Below are 20329 nucleotides of genomic sequence, written 5' to 3' on the forward strand. Positions count from 1 at the left end.
CGCTCGGCAGGAGCCGGGCGGACGTGGCCGCAGGCGGGGGCGGGACCGGCGCCGGGCACGGCAGCTCCCGTCCTCCCCGGGCTCGTGTGGCGAGTGGGCACCGCGGCCGCGAGAGGATGCTACCGGAAGTGCCGGAAGCAGGGCTGGCGGGCCCGCTCGGGCGGGCAGCGCGTGCTGCGAGGGGCTGGGGCCCTGCCCGGGAAACGGACGCCCACGGGGGCCGGTGCCGGGAGAGGCTGCCGACGGCGGCTCGTCGGGGCCGCCGGTGCCCGTCGGGGCCGGCAGCGCGTGTCCGGCCACGGCCCAGGACGTGCCTGTGATGCACGAAAGCGGTGACGGGGCCCACGGCCCCGGGGGCTGGCGGCGGGATGGCAGGGGAAGGCGGAGCCGGACCTCCCCGCCCCCTGGCGAGGCCGTGAGAATTAAGGGCCGACGGCGGTCGCCAAGTGTCAGGGGTCGCTGTTTCAGCGGTTAATCAAAGTCTTACCTTCCCAGAGGACACATTTTTATATATGGCGCCTGATTTATTCTGGGTCCTGAGCCTGCAGGTTGGAATTTGTGTCACGAATGCATGTCAGGAATTCACAAAAAGAACGTTTCGATCGCCACGAACTGAAAGGAGAATTTAAATACGCACCTGGCTGGCACACCTGACTCACCCCGCCATGGAAACCTGCACTTCTCTGTTCTGCTTTTCAATAAGGGTCCCTAGAGAACACGGGATGGACGATCCCGCCTGACGGAAGGGGGAGGTAAGCAAACAGCCACTCAGAACGCCATGTCGGGTATTGTCATCTCGGGGGCAAGAGGCCGGGGAGTCAGTAAGCAGCTTAGGGGGTGTCGTACCCTTGAGCCCACAGGACACTAGTGCGGGGGAGGAGAACCATGCCAGGCATCTTTAGATCTCACGTCATCCGGCGTTCCCACACCAACTCCCGCTCACTTTGCACCGTGCAACAGAGTGTCCAAACCGTTCGCTCGAGAAATGCTTGCATTCGGCACCTGGGACTTGAGTATCAATCCATATGGATGAACCCTGTAACTAAAGACCGTGCAGGGAGTGGACGAGAAAGCCGAAGGGAAGTGTACTTACAGGACGAAAACGGGATCAGATTAGGGTGAAACAGAACAATCTCTAGAGAAAAATATTTATGCTCACAGATGAAAAATTGAAAATAATCAAATGGACTAAGTAATATTTTAAAATAGTAATATTTGATGCCTTTACAGGTATGGTAAGAAATAATAAGTGTCATAAGAGGATACTATGAACAAGCGTATGCCAGCAAATTGGAAAACCTAGACGAAACGCACAAATTCCTAAAAACATACAACCTTCCCAGACTAAATCATAAAGAGACAGAAAGTCTGAACAGACTGACAACTAGCAAGGAGATTGAATCAGTAATCAAAAACCTCTAAACAAACAACAAAATCCCTGAATCAGATGGTTGCATGGGTGAATTACACCATTTAATTTTTTTAAACATTTATTCATTTTTGAGAGACAGAGCAGAAGTGGGGGAGGGGCAGAGAGAGAGAGAGAGAGAGAGAGAGAGAGGGAGAGAGAGAGACAGAATCCGAAGCAGGTTCCAGGTTCCAAGCTGTCAGCACAGAGCCCAATATGGGGCTCGAACCCACGAACTGCAGTATCATGACCTGAGCCAAAGTCAGACGCTTAAGTGACTGAGCCCCCCGGGAGCCCTTACCAAACATTTAAAGCAGAAGTAACCTCAATCCTTCCCAAACTCTTCCAAAAACTGAGAAGGGGACACTTTCTAACTCATTCTATGAGGCCGACATTATCTTGATACCAAAGCCAGATAAAGACACTACAAAAAAAGAAAGTATATGTCAGTATCCTTTATGAATACTCATGTGAAATTCCTCAACAAAATACCAGCAGACAGAATTCAGCAGTTTATTAAAAGAACTATACATTATGACCAAGCGTGATTTATTCTCGGCAGGCCAACATGTGAAAGTTGATCGACGTGACAAAATGAAGAGGGGTAAGAAAAACTCGACATATCATCTCAATTAATGCAGAAAAAGTATTCAACAAATTCAACACCTTTTTCATGATTAAAAAAACTCAACAAACTAGGAAGAGAAGGATACTGCCACATACTAAAGGTCACATATAATAAAGGTCACATAGAAAAACCCACAGCAGACATCATACTCAATGGGGAAAGACTGAGAGCTTTTCCCCCAAGGTCAGGAAAAAGACAAGAATGCCTGTGTTTGCCACTTCTATTCAACACAATATTGCAAGTATTAACCAGAGCAATTAAGCAAAAAAAAAAAAAAAAAAAAAAAAAAAAAGAAAAAAAAGAAAAAAAAAGAGAGAGAGAGAGAAAAGAAAAAAAGGAAAAAGAAAAAGAAAAGAAAAAAGTCATCTAAATTGGAAAGCAAGAAGTAAAATTATTTGTTTGCAGATGACATGATCCTCTATGTAGAAAACCCTAAAAATTCCACAAAAAAAACCTGTTAAAACCAGTGAATGGATTCAGCAAAATTGCAGGACACAAAATATATCCTGCACAATGAGTTGTTTTGATATACTAACAATGAGCAATCTGAAAAGGAAATTAAGAAAATTCCATTTACAATAGCATCAAAAAGAATAAAATATTTAACAATAAACTTAGCTAAAGAAGTGAAATACTTGTACATGGAAAACTACAAAACATTGTTGAAAGAATAAAAGAAGACCCAAATAAATGGAAAGACGTCCCATGTTTATGGATAGTAACAGTCAATAGTATTAAGATGTCAATCCCACCCAAAGCAATCTACAGATTCAATGCAATCAATCCCTGTCAAATCCCCAATGATGTTTTTGCAGTTCCTTCACTTTTTGCAGTGCTGCCATTTAGGAAAAAAATCCATCCTAAAATTCATATAAGATCTCAAAGAATCCTGAACGGTCCAAACAATCTTGGAAAAGAAGAACAAAGTTGAAATCACCAAAACCTACTAAAAAGGAACATTAATCAAAGCAGGCAGGTATTGATTGGCATAAAGACAGACATACAGTACAATGGAATATAATATAGTTCAGAAACAAATTCTCACATACATGTCAAGTGATTTTGACAAGGTTGCCAAGATCACTCAATGAGGAAAGGGCAACCTTTTCAATAAATGGTGCAGGAATAACTGTGTATCCACATATAAAAGAATAAAGCTGGACCTATACCTTACACTATATTAAAAAACGAACCCCAAACGGATCAAAGACCCAAATGTAAGAGGCAAAACTATAACTGAAAAGAAAACATAGGAGGAAGCCTTCACGACACTGGATTTAGCAAGGATTCCTTGCATAGGACACCAAAAGCACATAACAAAAGAATAAGTAAATTGGGCTTCATCAAATTTAAGATCTTCTGTGCATCAAAGAACATTATCAAGGAAGTGAAAAGGCAGCACTCAGAATGGGAGAAAATATTTTCAAGTCATGGGTCTTATAAAGGATTAATATACAGAATATATAAAGACTCACAGACTCAACAACCAAAAAGACCAAACGATTCAATTTAAAAAACGGGCAAAGGATTTGAGTAGACATTTCTCCAAAGATATACAAATGTCGGAAAACACATGAGAAGATGCTCAACGTCAACAATCATCGGGGAAATGCAAATCATAAGCATGATGAGATACCCCTGAGGACACATATTATTTTAAAAACCCCACAAAACCCAGAACAAAGCGAGTGTTGGCAAAGATGTGGAGAGACTGGACCCCCGGCGCACTGCTGGTGAGAGTGCAAAATGGTACAGCTGCTGTGGGAACACGGTGGCAGCCCCCCACCCCCGCCAGATTAAACTCACTGCCATATGATCCAGCAACTATACTTCTGAGTATATGCTCGAAAGAATTGAAAGCACGGACTCAAAAAGATATTTGTACACACGTGTTCATAGCAGCATCGTTCACGACAGCCAAGCGGTGGAAGGAACCCAAGTGTTCATGCAAGACGAACGGATAAACTACCTGTGGTTGCTCCACACATGCAGTGAAATGCCTTGAGGACGACGTGCTGAGGGAACTGGACCAGATGCCAAAGGGCAACCACCGTATAATCCCGCCGATACGAGGGACTGAGAGTCGTCCAATCCACAGAGAGAGATGGGGGAACCGTGCAGCCAGGGGCTGCGAGGGAGGGGAATGCGGGGCTAGTGTTGAATGGGGACAGGCTTTCAGTGTTCAAGATGACAAAGTCCTAGAGACGATGGTGAGGATTGCTGCGAAAGAAAAATTTTGCCGTGACGTTTGTCGAAACGGTAAGGAAGGTCTTGTCTGGGACTACTGCGATAGACGCCAAGACCGCCGCGTTAGGGGAGAGAGGCCAGGGTGAACTCCGAAGGTGGCGAAGACATCTGGGGACTTACAGCCGAGGGCAGAGACAGGGGGTAAATGGGTAGGAAATTGCTAAGGGGAGACACGAAGGGTAGGTTACGCCATTCTGGTCACGCCACCTTAACGGGCTTCTTGCTGAGGAACGGCCAGGGGGGCCAGACCTCACGGGGAGGCTTCCACTCACAGGGGCCGCCAGGCTGCGCCCTGCCCGCCCCCTCCCTGGCCAGGTTCACCGATGAAACCTGTGTCAGCATGGGCACCCCGAGTACCGCCAGATCTGAGGCATCCCAGGTCCTGTGGAACGACGAATCCACAGGCGCCCCTTGTAATTGTACCTTCTCATTCCTGACAAAGAGGCCCTGGTGCCCTGCGGTGCACACACGTTGGGGCAGACACTGAGTGCGGGGATTCCAGAGCCTTCCGCCTGCCCCCGTAGGCACCCGACACACGGGAGGATTTTGTGAAACAGTTTAAATAAATTAAGGAGGAAAAAAAAAGTGGATCATTTACTTTAAAAAAAAAATCACAAGGTCTTCTATTTTTCTTGGTACTTGAGAGGGAAACAACATGCTTCAAAATCTGTTTGTGGATCAGCATAAACAACCAAAAATATTTCTGTTTTCTGGTTGTGATGGGAAATCACGGTGTTAGTAGGATGAGATCTGAATTGAAATTTACACATTTAGTAAGTTAGAGAAATACAAATACCCTATGATTTCACTCACATGTGGAATTTAAGAAAAAAAACCAACACACTGAGGGCCACCAGAGGGAGGTGGGTAGGGGGTGGGGAAGCAGGTGATGGGGACTAACGATGCACTTGTGATGAGACCGCGTGTCGTATGAAGTGTTGAGTCACTACGTTGCACACCTGAAACTAACATCAGGCTGTATGGAAACTATACCGCAGTTACATTTTTTTTAAGTACACATTTAAGAGTAGGAAGACCATTCCCTTCCAATTTCCAGTTTTTTGGTGTTGATTTTAATGCAGTAATGCTCAGGTGCACAGAGTAATGGTAGAATTTTTCAGCTCCGTCACCAGCAGGTTTATTTTCAATAATAAGTTTTGACATTTGAAATCAGAGGGCATGCTGATGAAATGTTGAAGCTCAGGGGTGTTTACTTTATGTTTCGGGAAATATTTGATATGTGGATCATTTTATTTTTTTTAATTTTTTTTTTTAATTTCTTTTTTTACGTTTATTTATTTTTGAGACAGAGAGAGACAGGGCATGAACGGGGGAGGGTCAGAGAGAGAGAGGGAGACACAGATTCTGAAGCAGGCTCCAGGCTCTGAGCTGTCAGCACAGAGCCCGACGCGGGGCTCGAACTCACGAACCGCAAGATCATGACCTGAGCCGAAGTCGGACGCTTAACCGACTGAGCCACCCAGGCACCCCTATTTTTTTTTTAATTTTTTAAATGTTTATTCATTTTTGAGAGAAAGGGAGACAGAGCACGAGCAGGGGAGGAGCAGAGACAGAGGGAGACACAGAATCAGAAGCAGGCTCCAGGCTCCGAGCCATCCGCACAGAGCCCGACGCGGGGCTCAAACCCACAAACCATGAGATCGTGACCCGAGCTGAAGTCGGACGCTTAACCGACCGAGCCACCCAGGCGCCCCTGATGTGTGGATTATTTTATGTGTCTCAAGAGTAACAGCCCTGAATTCAGAGCCTTGCCTTTTGATTGATCTCTGTGTGTCGGAGTCCAGTGCTGCCTGCACATAGTAGGAAGTCAATAGATATATGCTGGCAGAGTGAAGAAAGGACCCTCTGGAAGGGTTTCGGAGGGCAATGGCTGCAGCGTTGACAGCTCCCGATACCTGTCCCCACTTACAGATGTCATGGGACAAGTTCGAGAGGAAGCGACAGGACTCATCCCAACCACAGCCCAAGAGGGTTTACGAGGGCCAAGCTCGTAGACCCTGTTTCTGGAGAATTTACTATTATCCAGTGTGGGGACGTATTGCATGGACTATGGAGTCGCACAGACCTTCTGCCGTTCTCGGCCCCATGTCCCACCGTTTGGAAGACCTTGGGCATTAGTGTGTGGCCCCTGAAATGGTGACAAGCAACCCTCTTGGCCACGTGATGCTGATGTATTATTAAACTGTTCCTTCCACAGTTTTCCTGTCTCAAAGCTGGGAATGGCCTTCCCATGTCATAAGAAGGCATGGGGATAAATGAATTAAATAGCAAACACTCGGTGCAGTGCTGGGCACACAGCGCTCAGTACTCACCCTCACCTCCTACAGTCTTGGGAATGTGTCGTGTGACCACGTGGGCAGCATGACCACCGACAGCATGCTGTTCCCACTGTGCGGTCCAGTGGGGGAATCAGACGATTCCGTCATGTGGGAAGAGTTAATTCGGGGAGTATTGTCACCAGGGACAGAAGGTGTTTTAGTGAGCGCATCCCTGCGATCTAGGACTGAAATAATTAAGAACTGATTCAGTTTTATGATTTCTCTTTAAGCAGAAAATATGCCGTGGTTAAGACTCCGTTCTTAAACAGAGTTATAGCGGATATGTGTTATAGACATCAGTTCAGTCGCGAAATAGTCCATTAGCTTGGGTTTAATTACTTAACATTTTCTCTAGAACGTGTTCCGCAGACATAAAGGATCCCTGCGACACCGACGTGGCCCCGACAGAAACTGTCCACACTTGGAACATGAGTCCCAACAACGGAGACCCGGGTCAGGCCCACACTCGTCCCCAAAGCACAGCGACACCTCTCCACAGCTAGCCTACCTCACTTAGTTAGCACCGTGGCACTTCTGTGCCAGCAGAGAAAGTCCGGACCGGAGACGCCAAACCAGTGCCGACTGACTAGTCACTGAGAGCATTTACCTTTCAAGTGTAAGAACGGTGACCATTACACGGATGAAACGTGATTTCTGTCATTAAGTCCCATCTTTATGTCACGCGCCTGGTTAAGTTCAGACAATATATATTTTCTAGATGAAAACTCTTCCCAACACATGTTACTTCTTACCTGTAAGAGGCTGTTGAGGGTCGACCTGTGGTCTTCTCTCCCCTGTGGGACTCAGCCGTGTGTGCCCCGCACACCGTGGGGGGCGAGGGGAGCAGCGCTGGGAGCTCAGTCTGGCTCCCCAGCCCCTGCGTCCAAGCTCGCGGGCCCTCGACATAACTCCTTTCTGTAAGGACACCAGACCAGACAGGGGCTCTTGTCCTGGGGCGCGTGGTTTCGGGGCACAGAGCCGGACCCCCCGCTGCCCGAAGTCTGGTTTATTAGTCAGGGGCTGGGCCCTGGGTTCCAGTATTTTAAAAGTCCTCCCAGGTAATTCCTAAGCGTGGCAAGAGGTGGAACTGCTGGGTTGGGTGGCTACTAAGATATATCTGAAGATGCTTTGGGGTCTAACATTTTGCTTCTCGGCCACTAGAAAAAGCAACAGGATCACTTGAGTTGGTCAAGACAGGAAAACTGGAGGGCACTTTGAGCTTGAGGGGAACTCATCCATTTGCATTTAAAGCGATTAAATCTGAAGGTTTCCACCGTAACGATCAGTTAATGTGGTCAAACGGTCCATCCGGTAACCCCGTGCAGGCCACGGTGCAGGGTGCAGGCACAGAAAGGCCGTGGGCGTCCCGTCTCCAACACTGTCGCCGCCATTAACGACAGCCCGAGGCAGAGCTGGCGAGCTGACTGGGGCTCCTGCAGGCACACGGTCCCCGGTCCCGTTCTTGCCCTCGAGGGGCTCCAGGGGCAACCACCATCTGTATACATACCCATCCTCCTCTCGCCCATTTCTCAGCCACACGGTGGGCGTGGGATTCGGTTTCCTGGCAAATAGGGCCACAATATCACGCACCTTCCAGAGACGGAAGCTTTGAGAGTGGACGCCAGCATAAGCCAGTGCTGCCCCAGCCAGACTGGGGCATACAGGGACCCCGTCTGCAGGTGACATTCCAGAAAGCGACGGGCAGAGGGGGCGTGAGAACGGGTGAAGAGGAAGGTCTGTGTAAGAGAGACTGGAAAGAGCTGGCATTCTGTGAGCCAACACTCGTTTAGCCTTCCGTGTGAGGCCGGCATTGCTATAGTCCACTGATCCCAAGACACACGGCTCTCCACATTTCTGCATCTCTGGAGTGAATGTGCATCACACTGCCAATGGCGAGACAGGTTATGGCCATTGGAGCAATTTCTTTCTTGATGATAAATAAAGTAACGATCATCTCGCAATCGACCGTGGCCGGGACTGGCTGGACTACAACGTGTACAGACACTTCACCGTGAAGAACCTGAAGAAAGTACCAGAAAGTACATGTGGCTTCCCCAAGTTCACACACTCGAAGTGCCGAGGCCGGCGTTCAGACCAGAGTCAGCCCCGACGGAAAGTTCTGGGTACTTCTCTACACACCCAACACCTACCCACCCTCAACCACCCTGTGGGCCAGGCACAGTCAGAGCCTGACAAGGGTCCTGGTCCCAGACAAGCACGGCTTCTCCATCTCCCTCTTTCCCAAATTACTGCCACTCTCTGCTTACACCCAACGCAGCATCCCGATGCCCAAATAACATAAGACTTTCCAAAGACCCCCTTGCTTTACAAACAGCCCCCGCCGTTACCAAACAGTTACAGTGTGTTTCCCAGAATGTGTCTAAAGGAAGATCACGGACCGTCCATTAACCCCCGGGCCCCCCAGAACCTCCCATTCCTCCCGTGTGCCCTAGGAGCCAGCCCTCACTGACCCATGCGTGGGGACACTGGCCCCGTGGTCTCACCCACGTGGGCACCCAGTCGGGGGGGCTCGGGTCACACCCAGTCACAGGAGGACCACAGTTTACCCCACAGGGTCTGACTCCCGCCCTGGGGCTCTCCCGGCTAACCTGCCGCATGAGGAAGTGAGGTTTATGGTCTAGAAAACCTCCAGAAGGGACTCTGAACACAGGCTCTCTCCCAGCAGACCACTGTCCCTGGCTTACATGCCTTCCCACGGAAGAAAAAGGTCCTGCTCTGGTCCCTTTTCTCCTCCTTTTCCTCTTTCTGCTCCCCACCACCACCATCATCATCGATCATAGTTTTAAAAGAACTGAATTCTAAAAAGGCCTGGGTTTGGACGGGTCTTGTCCTTCTGTGACCGAGGCAACAAATCCCCACCAACTTGGTCTGCAGGTGTTGGTGGGGCTGGCTCCCCTCTGGAGGCTCCAGGGAGAACCTTTCCCTCTTCCAGACCCTTCCTGCATCACTTGGGTGTGGCCCTTCCTCCAGCTTCAAAGCCAGCAAAGCCGCATCTCCCTGTGCCTCCCTCCCGGTCCCGTCTCCCACGGACTGTGCCTTCTCTCCACCTGACGGACCTCTGTGAACTCTGGGTCTGTGCGGACAATCTCCCCTCTCAAGGCCCTTAGCAATCTCATCTGCGAAGTCCCGTTTGCCACGTAAGGTCACACACTCACAGATTCTGGCGGTTAGGGGAGGACGCGCAGTTACGCTGGTGGGTAAGAGCAGACGAGGCGCTGAGCTCGCTCTACCAGGGCTGTTCCTCGTCACTGAGCGTCGGGTCTCCGGCCCTGCCAGCAAGGACAAGGGCCACAGCACAGCGTCCCCCATTCATGCCACGGCTGTGGAGGGTTCGGGTTCAGCTGAGTATCCTGGTCCACACAACATCACCCAGAGGGCAGGCGCCTGGTCAGTCGTAACTGCCGAGTGGCTGTGCCCTCTGCCAGCTTCCCGTGAGTCCCCAGAAGTTGCTTGGGCCTCCGAGGCCGCAGGGCTCGGCCCCTGAACGCAGACGATGCCTCTGCCTCGTTCGTGTAGTCGGGATTCGTAAGTAACATTGGCCGCTCCTGTGCTTAGACCTTGGCAAGCTGTAATTGGAGGCTCCGGCCGGGGAGCTGCGGGCACCCTCCCTCAAGGGCCAAACACACCTCAGGTGGAGAAGGGTGCTTACTGGCTCCCAGAGTGACCATTAACTACATGCTGTTCACGGTACACTCAATAAAGCTGCCAGAAAGAGAGAGCGAGCGGGAAAATAAACGAGTAGGAGAGCGGAAACTCAAAACAGTGTCCGGCTGGTCTTCTGTAACGGAAGACGATTGACCCGGGGACGAATCATCAGGGGAAATAAAGGTAAAGAGGAGTGAAGATAAACATACAGTCATAAAGGGCCCTCACAGCTCCCTCGGCCAAAGCCCCAAAGCCCAGCCGGCCCTCCGTGTTTTGAGGTCTAGCGGCCAGAAGCACCCAGGGCTGGTGGGACGCGAAGCCACCTGGAGGAGACGTGAGCGGGCGGAGCGCAGGGCCGGGCTGCAGGTGTGGTCCCCGGGGCGGCGCCTCGCCCCACCTGTCCCTCCCTGCACGGGAGCCGTTAGCGCACGGTCTTGGGGCAACGCTGCTCAGAGCACGTGCTTTGAACGCCTCTCACACGCGGTGAGTCCCGCGTTCCCCACGGGCGTGACCACTCCCGGGGCCGCCCGGCTGCTTTCGCCGTGGGCAAGGGTGTGGGGCCCACCGCCAGGCCCGCCTGTGGGTTGTGAGGGTCCCGCCTCCGAGCCAGTAGTAAAGACAGGTGCGTGGCATTTCAGGCTTTACAAAGTGCCTCTGCCTCCCTTACACCACTTAATTTAATGGTGAGAAGAGGCAGCCTGGCCCGGCCCTCAAGCACAACCCTCCACAGCCAACTCTGGGAGTCGAGAACTTCCCTGCAGGGTCCACATTCCACTCACTGCCCAGCGCGCCCGGTGGGCGTTTCGGCCACGCTCCAGAATGCCGACCGCTAATCCTCCCACAGGGGGATAAGTAAAGCGTGACTGATCGATGGGGAGCACGTGGCCGCCACATCAGCCCAGTGGGGGGGGGGGCGTTGCCGCCCAGAGTTTCCACAGGCTTCCGGGGGTTCAGCGCTGCTCGTGAGGATGGGGACCGGTACGTTCTGCTTTCCCAGATGCCTGGGCCCTCAGGGGTGGAGACGGGCCGAGCCCAACAAGGGTTCCAACTCTGGGGAAGGGCATCTTCTTTCGCATCTTTGGTCCTCCGTTTTCCCGGCACGCGGAGGCCGGGGAACCCCAGCTCTCCTGCCCTGCACCTCCGGGGGCACCAGCACAGGGAAGGAGCCACCTGTGCGTCCAGAGCCCCGTGGTGCACACTACACATAGTTTTGTGGTTTTGTAACCGAATTCCTGGTGTCCCCGTATCTCCGCGCACACAACGGAGAAGGTAAGGGAGGCAAAACCCAAGTGGATACTTGTCATCTGGACGTGTGGGAGCTCATCTCGTGTCCCGGGGAGCTCCGACGAGCAGGGACAGTCTCCCACATACCTCTGTGGGGTGGTCCAGTGGAGATGGGCTCTCGCCTCAGCTCAGTGGAAGCTTCCAGAGAAGAAAGAAGACGCCTGCCTGTCCCAAAGGTCACAGAAGATTTCCTTTTCAATCTGTGCTTGTGGAAGCTTCTGATCCAGGCCAAGTTACGAGTCTGCGCTGCCCCCAGAGAAGCTGTGTGAGGAAGCGGAAGGCCTTCTCTCGGCCACCGTGTCTGAGTGCCCACTCTCCTTTCTGGGTTTGTCCACGGATTCTCCCTGCCTCCTAACTCCCGAGATGAAATCACAGCCCAGAAAGGTCTGGATGGGCAGGCTGGCGTGGGCTGTCTGCATATCACCAGGCTACTCGAGGAGGCCTCCAGGGACCAGGCGGTAACCATGGTAACGAGGAGGCATGCCTACCTCGCAGAGAGGCCGAGCCTGTGGTCTGAATTGTGGGTGCAGAGGGGAGGGAGGGTTGACCTGGGGCTCTGGTCACCGATGGAAATGGGCACCTGGGGAGCAGGCATGTTGCTGAGTCCGGCTGCAAGGAAGCTGGGCTGTATTTGGCAGGGAGGTGTCCAAATAGAAACATTTGTGCAGCATCTGGAGCTTGTGGGCACAGGGAGGCCTGAAGGGGCAGACACGGAGAGTCATCACAGCGGCCAGGAGAGCCCGAGCTCCAAAGGGAGAGAGGAGGCTTTGGGGGGTGCCCCGGGAGTGGGGGGGGCACTGCAGCCACAGGCAGGGCAAGAGTGGTGCTGTCACCAGGCCCGTGGGGCCCCCAGGAGGTGCAGGCGCTAAGAGGTGAACTGTAGGGGGGTGTGGGGGGGGGCGACCCAGGAAAACACCAAACGACAGGAATTAATGTTCCCTGTGGCAAAGGCTGCCCGGCTCACCTCTGTAGAGAACACGAGGGCCAGGCTGTGGGAAATCACAGTTTAAGGGTGGTTTCAGGGGCACCGGGGGGCTCAGTCGGTTGAGCATCAGATTTCGGCTCGGGTCACCGTCCCAAGGTCATGGGATTGAGCCCTGCATCGGGCTTTGTGCTGACGGTGTGGAGCCTGCTAGGGATTCTGTCTCCCTCTCTCTTTCTCCCCCTCTGCCTCTCTCCCCTGCTAGCATGCATTCTCTCTCTCTCTCTCAAAAGAAATAAAAATTTTTTAAAAAGGGTACTTCCAATGCTCCACGACAGCTCCCAGACCAAGTGCACGCTTGGGAAAGAGCTGGGCTGTGGCGACAGCCTGCTGACGTGCACTTGAGCCCTCTCCTCAGGTGGAGCCACACTGCCCTCGGCCCTCTGCCCGGAAGGACTAGGAAGCCACGATGTCCCAGACGGGACCGACACGGGGGCAGGAAAAGTGCTGGTCTCGACTCCCACCCAAGATCTCAATGTTACGAGAAGGAGCGGAGCGCCACGAACGTCTGGGCGGCACCTGAGTCAGGAAAACGAGCAGGCTGTCTCCACCGGCACCAGCCTCGTGTTCACAGACGCTCTCAATAGGCCTAAAGGGCCCCAAACCATCAAAACCACACGTCTGCAGGGCCATCACGCTAACAGTGCGTTTCTTTTCCCATTTCAGCCAGCTGGCTTCCCGAGTGCGGTTCAGGACGCCGCTGGCCGTCCACAGGCCGTCACCAGGGCGGCAGCTCGGCAGTCCCGGCAAGCTCAGGTCCACAGCGTCCACCCCCACGCGGCCGCGACACCCGGGCCCTGCCGGGCTGGCCGTGAAGCGGGCGGGTGCGCAGACAGCGTGCGGGGTCCCCCGTGCACAGCCTGGCTGGAGCTTCCTCCGTGGGTGAAGGGCAGGAGCGGCTCACGCCTGCCCCGTGGCCTTGCTACCTCCCCATCACACGTGTTTGTGCACACACCCTGTGCTCCAGACACACTCAAGGTCATCCCGTCCCTGACACATTCAACTCCGCACCTCCTCTGTTCTCTTCTATCTGACAAACTCCTCATTTCTGGAAGCAGCTGAAATTTCGTGGCTCCCATGAAGCCCTCTCAGACGGTCCAACGCCAGCTCCCCGGCCTGTTCACGCCTCTGGGCGTCTCCAGGACAGCTTCGATAACACCTGATCATAACTGAGCTTTTATACGGGTGCTTCCTTCCCTGGTTCTTCAAGGAGAGGGGCCATGCTACGTTTATCTTTGGTCTTACCCCCGATCACATAACTCGAGGCCTTGTGCAGAATACGTATTTGTATTTGTACTTAGCATTCTTGGCAATGAATAAATGAAGTTTAGAAGCATTAACCTCTCAAAAAAAAGAAAAAAAGAGTGAAAAAAATTTTAACCCGTCATGAACCCAAATTTGAAAAGCTCCGGAAGAAGAACGAACTGAAAAGCGAACGTCACTTGGCGAGTGTAGGGACCCGCCGTTCAAGTCCAACACATCCAACCTGTACATCAGAACACAGAAACCAACGGTGGTGGGTTTCCTTAAAGCTCTTGTAACGAGTAAAGATCTCTCAGTCTTCAGTGCCACTTGGAAGTAATGGCCTAATCATTATTAATTCCTTTGGTATTTCCTATGATAACATTAATCACAGCAAACTCATTTGATGTAAATGGAAAATCACGAGTTTTTCTGCAACATTCCGCAGCAATTCCGCATTAATTAACTGGAGCACCACGTAAAAGTGTCACCGTGTCTGACGATTAAGCACATTTCTTGCACACTTTGATTAAGACACAAATCCCAAGCCAATAGAGAGAAAAGGTGGGAAAAGAAAAAACCACACTTGATTGGAATGCAGTAATGAAGGCCTCGGGAAGTGGCTGGCCCTTGCTGCCGGCTAGGTGGCCGCCCCTTGAACTGGAGACAGAAGGAGCCCCCGGGGAAGGGGTGAACTGGAAACACCTCTCTCTGTACTTTAACTTATTAACCGCATGTGTACAAAAGCAATTTTAAAACGTGTTTTAACGCTCTCGTGATATAAAAGGATGACTCGCAAAGGTACACATTCAGTGTCCGTGAATTAGAAATACGGAGAGGGAGATTTACATGCAAACTTACCTCAAGGTATAGAAAACACCTTCTTTACCACTTACGGTAAATGTTCAATTTCTAGAGGGTAAATTGCACACTACCTCATTCAGTAGCATAATTTTCTTCCCGGTGATTGGCATTTGGATATCAAGGTGGGAGGAAAGGGACGGATGGCAAGGCTGCACAGCTCGCCAGTGTAAAAGGCATTCATTAGAACAGGCTCTCCAGCAAATGGCATGCCTGCGTCTTGACAAAAATCATGTCAAAAGTCACGTCAATCATGCCATTTTTTTCCCTGCTGGTTCAAATGCGCATCTTCCCAGGGATGACAGACACTCACAGAGGCACCTGCAATGCACCAAATAATGCCTCAGATCTTAAAGGACGAAGCCGGAGCGCACGGGCCATGCATTAAATTGCTGACTGACAAATACCCAGGACAAGAGAACACTGACATCGTCCAAACAACAGAGGTTGTGTGGTCCCTCGGGGGAAAACCCGCTGGAATTGCACAGCCACAACAGGGGCCATACAGAACCGTGCTCTGGGCCGGAGCCAGGATGCCCGCCCATGTGCAGCAGAGGTGGGGGGGGGGGGGAGGTGCGTCCCGGCCCCCACGCCCCGAGGTGGCTGAGGTGGGGGTGAGCGCCCAGGCCCACAGCCGCCGTAGGGTTGCACACGTGGGGCAGGTTCACGGAAGACAGTCCTGTCCTGCCTCTGTTGGCTGATGGGTCGACAGGACAGATGGATGGGTTTTAAAGGGTGAATATTCTAGAAAACTTACACGAGGGAGATAACCAACAGCATTTGGTGAGAGGAGGGGGAGTGGAAAGAGGAGAAAAATCACGAGCACTCTTTTACCGTGAAAATCTGACGTGTCTCCAGACTTGCGTCATTTTCCTAATTAGACGGAAGTCAGTTTTCAGTATGTATGCACATAATCACTTAGGGTAATTTTACAAGATAATCAGAGGATTTACAGAGCAGACTTGCACCGAGCCACACGAGCCGGTCCACGTACGAGACCTAATAACCGTTAGTACGATGTGTCCTGTGACGAACGGCCATGCAGAGCAGCAAACGGGAGAGGCAGTGCCCAGTGTCTCTTACTTGAGGCACCGGGCTTGCCTTTAACACCAAGTGCCCGGTCCTCAGGCAACGGGCAAGATGCGAATTTGTACGATGACGTAAAGCATTGTTGTGAGGTTGTAAAAATCTATATTTAATTTTTTTTTCGTGGCAATGTAAAATAACAAAGAGTAAAAACAAAGATAAAATATTTTGGGAAGACGACGAAGAATGAAAAACGACCTTTCGATGTTGTGATCTTGCTGGAAATCCATTTCAGAGGGTTCACCTACGAGCTGCACTGAGAGCCTTTGCGAGCTTTTCTGTAGAATGAATACTGGACGACACCTTGCAGGTAGCCCTCTCTGACAGTGCCCTTCACCCTGGAGGCCGGCACGGAGGCCTGGCGTGGAGCCCGTGCCGTGCCAGGGTTCGATCAGGAAGGGGTTCCCGAGGGGCCTTCTCCTCCACTCCCAAAGAAAAGTCCCGCATTTCAAACAGCAGCTCCCTGCTTTGCTCATCTTTCCCTAGGAAAGCCAGTCTCCTGTGGGCGTGGAGGGGTCTGTTTTGAGAAGACAAAGACAGTGAAGTGTGAGGACGAAACCCGTAACGAGCAGAGAGAGCTACAGGGTCCGCCAGCAGAACTCCACGCGATGTTGACACTGCAGCGCTAGAGGGGTGCCCCTCCAGCCTCAGTGTGGACGTCTCTGGATTTAGCCATCAGAGAGGGCTTATGTGAGTAAGACCTCAGACCTCGGTGGGTCACGGGACTGGGTTGCTGTGTGTGTGGGGTAAGATCTGGCCTGAGCCGGGGGTGGGGGGGCAGGAGGGGATGGAGGGAAGTCTGGAAAGAGCAGCGCTGGCAGGTAGGATAACTGATTCCCAGGCAGACAGGGCCTCGGGCAAGTGGAGAACAGGTGAGCACCTGACTGGGGTAGAGAAGAGGCTCGGGGTGTCCGGGAGGCCGAGGAGCTGGCCGCAGACCGGCCTCCCGGCAGCGTGGGGCCCCCATCCGTTCCTGTGCGTTTCCTGCACGCTCTCCCTGCTCCTGCTTGCAGACTGGTGGACTCTGGGGGAGGAAAGAGGCAGGACACACAGTTCCATGGGGAAAATCCAGGGTGTGCAGAACTGCGGTCCGAAAGGCTTCCTGGAGCAGGCTCCCTCCCAACAGGGCTGGTGATGAGCCAAGGCCAGGGCCGGCCGAGGACCGGCACGTAAAGGCATGGCCCCGCCTTGACATTCTCTCAGCCCTTGACCTGCCAGTGCCCTTCGGTCCTGGAGCAACTCGCATTCTGAGCTTCCCCTGCCCTGGGCCCCTGACCTCAGCGTCCGTCCCCGAGCTCTGTCCACTGCCTCTCCTTCTGCCTGTGCTGCTGCTGTCCCCACACAATTTCCAAGCATCTGCACCCTTACTTCCTTTGTAGCCCCAAATTCCCTGCCAAGTTTCAGACGAGGCACATCTGGCCTGACGACTCGGGAGACAGAAGAAAACACCGGCCGAGGGGCCCAGAAGCCAGGGCTCGGGGCGCACCCCAGATCCTCGCTGCCCTGGGCAGGGGTCCTCGCTGATCTAAGGCTCATCACCTACATCCGCATTGCTGTAAGGCTGGCGAGGAAGCACGGTCACAGCACAGACGCACTGCCCGACGTGCAGTCATACCAACCCTCGGTCAGGGACCAGCTCAGCTCAGTTTCTGCCACGTCCACGTCCACGTCGTGAGTGCACAGGCCTCCTCGGGGCAGAGCTCCGACCCCAACGCTTTTCTGACCAAGAGTGCTCCATGGCTGCCCACTAACTGCTGCTTATGCACGAGCTGTGTGGCCTGCCTGCCACGTTCCCACGGGGCAGGCCTCTCCCGTGCACCCTGCGTCCCCTGAAACAGGCCTTTTCTTGTCCCCAAACAGGCCATGCTGCTCTCTGGGCCTCTGCCTTTTCACCCCTCCTGTCCAGAGCGTCTGTCCTCAGCTCCACCGGTCAGACTCCAGCCACGTGGCCTCCCCAGTGGCTGTGTTATCCTTCAGGCCCCCCCCCCCCAACAGCGTCAGCCAGGAAGTCTAGGTCTGCTCCCAGCACTTGGCAGGTCTCACGTGGAGATGCCCCCTACACAGTCCTTGGTGCACTGACTCTCGGCTCCTGTGGGATCCTGAGGGCCCAGGCCTCAGACTGCTTCCCTTCCCTGGGGTCTTCCGGGATCTTCCATAGCAGCTGGGCAGTGCCTGGCACACACAAGGCTTAAACACACAACAAATAAATGGCTGAACTACGTCTCCTTAGAGCAGACAATTAAGATAAAACGTTCAAGATATGATTAATAGAACTAAGTAATATTTTGTTTTGAACTATATCTAAACCCATTTTTTCTTGTTTAGATCAAACTGTGTGAACACGGGGAGAGCATCTTACAAAATCATTAGAGAACAGAAATACCTTTGTTTCAGCCCCAGAATTATCAAAGCCAGGCTTAGGAAAAGCTAGTTGAATCAAATCAGAGGTCATTAACAAAGGTAACATACGTTATGAATTGTTACAGACGTCACCAAATTTCAAAGGCATATGTAATTATGAGCAGAGCAACAAATACAGTAGTTTCAATCAAAAACCATTAGTAGATACGGAAAATGAAATATAGATGCAAGGAGATGAGCAGCTTAATAGTCCTTGCATCTAATTAATCAGTGAGCTGATTAATGAATTGCACATATTTTAAATGTGTCCACAGAATCTTTTAAAAGCGAGCGCTCTTCTGGGCACCAAACCCAGTGGGGGACCCCAGGGAGACCCGGCCGCCGTCCCCGACTTGCATGGAGCTTCTCCTCTCCGGCAGTGCCGACCCTAAGCAAGCAGGTCGATAAGTGAACAGGACAATTTCAGACCACGGCAGGGCTCTGAATCGAGGAGCAGAGATTTACATGCTGGGGGTGTATGGCAGGAGGCTGTGTGAGTTTGGAAGCCAGGACAGGCCCGCTGAGGGACAGCTGGCTGGTGCCCACAGGACAAGGCCAACTGAGCAGACTCCAGAGTATGCTCTGCGGGCTCAGGGCCCAAGGGTGGGGGGTGGGGATGGGGGTGAGTGGACTGCTTGGTCCACGAGCAAATGCGGAGGGGATGAGGTCAAGGTAAGGGCAGGGGTCACTGTGGTGCAGGGTCAAGGCCACAGGTCAGGACGGGAACTGGTGCAAAGCTTTAGCAGGGACATCACGAAACCTGATCATGCCCTAAAGGTCCCCGTGGTTACGAGCCGTGAACTACTCCAATAAGAGACGGCACAGGAGGTGGGGAGGAGGGTGGATTCCAGGCGTGGCGAGGGGGGCAAGTGAGGGGGGCAGTGGACCCCGGGCTGTGCCGTACTTTCGTAAGTAAGTTAAACATCAGATCCTGACTCCCAGTGTTCCGTGTGAACAACCTACAAGATTAAATTCCAAACAAGTTTACGAAAACGGAGGTCAACGATGGGTCAGGTGAATCTCAATTGCTGCCACTAATTAGGACGAAAGGGGTTAACTGGATGCCCTTGGCGAGGGGGCTCTTGGAAAGGCTACAGCCCTGGAGTTGCCCTGTTCTGTCCACGTCACACCTGCTATGAGGAAGGGCGTTAAAACGTCCCTTCTTACTGCTCAAACAGCCCGAGTTGGAACGGCTCTCCCTGAGTTTACAACATCAGGCATTATAACGATATGATAACTTGTTGTATTTATCACATTTTCCTGGACCTTCCTTTTCAAGAGCTAAACCTCTCCTCATAGACAATATCTATCAAAATATTTTGACTTCACATTCCCAAGCAAAGAAGAATCACAGAACACTGAGGAAACTGACCACCGGAACTCTGAGTCTTTTCCTCTCGGGAAAGTTTTGAGTGCCACTGTGTCCTCGTTTCTGGCCAGGTGGCCCATTCATTCATGCCTGAAGATTCACCATGAAAATATTTTTAAAAAATTAATGCCTATTTATTTTTGAGAGAGAGAGAAAGAGGGAGAGAGAGAAGGAGCAGAGGAGGGGCAGAGAGAAGGAGAGAGAGAATCCCGAGCAGGCTGCTTGCTGTCAGCGCAGAACCCGACAAGGGGCTTGATCTCACAAGCCATGAGATCATGACCTGAGCCGAAATCAAGAATCAGATGCTTAACGGACCGAGTCACCCAGGTTCCCCCACCATTTTTCAAAATAATAGGAAGGTCTTAATTTTGGCACCTTTCACAGACGCCTGCAAGTGACAAAACCAGGAAAAAGGCAACCGGAGCTAAGCTTTTCAAAGGTGAAAGCTGACAACACCCTACACATTTCTAAGGACTGATGCTTTACAAAACAGGAGAGATTCTTTCAGCTCCCCCAGTTAAACTCAGGGACGGTGTGCTTTCTATTTCCTTCTTCAAGACAGGCCCTCTGTCCTTTCCTCCCATTCTCCCTCAAGATGTGATGCAACGTTTCGTCCCTGATGAAGTCTGTCCTTATTGCTCGAAGCCAAGTTCAGTAGTTGCCCTGCATGACCAGCGTGCTTCCTCCGTACCCCCTGCAGCACAGCCACAAAGACAGAACGCTTCAGGTGTGCCTGGCTCTGTGCTGTGAGACAACCTGAGCTTCAGGACCACTCTGTGAGGCCATATATGTACCTCCCTTATAGACCGCAGGGTCT

General features: G+C 52.1%; 1 protein-coding gene and 1 long non-coding RNA gene across 8 annotated transcripts in view; one reads left to right on the forward strand and one right to left on the reverse strand.

Annotated features, from left to right (window-relative positions):
• Positions 1 to 20329, reverse strand: part of PTPRN2 (protein tyrosine phosphatase receptor type N2) — an 801801-nt gene that overhangs the window by 322517 nt on the left and 458955 nt on the right. The window lies entirely within an intron of this gene.
• Positions 149 to 17974, forward strand: LOC109497731. Its single transcript, XR_002154147.3, has 3 exons — positions 149 to 752; positions 16230 to 16433; positions 17123 to 17974. It is a non-coding gene; the product is annotated as an uncharacterized LOC109497731 (long non-coding RNA).

This window comes from Felis catus, chromosome A2 (genome assembly GCF_018350175.1).
Source record: "Felis catus isolate Fca126 chromosome A2, F.catus_Fca126_mat1.0, whole genome shotgun sequence".
In the NCBI taxonomy this organism is placed as follows: Eukaryota; Metazoa; Chordata; class Mammalia; order Carnivora; family Felidae; genus Felis; species Felis catus.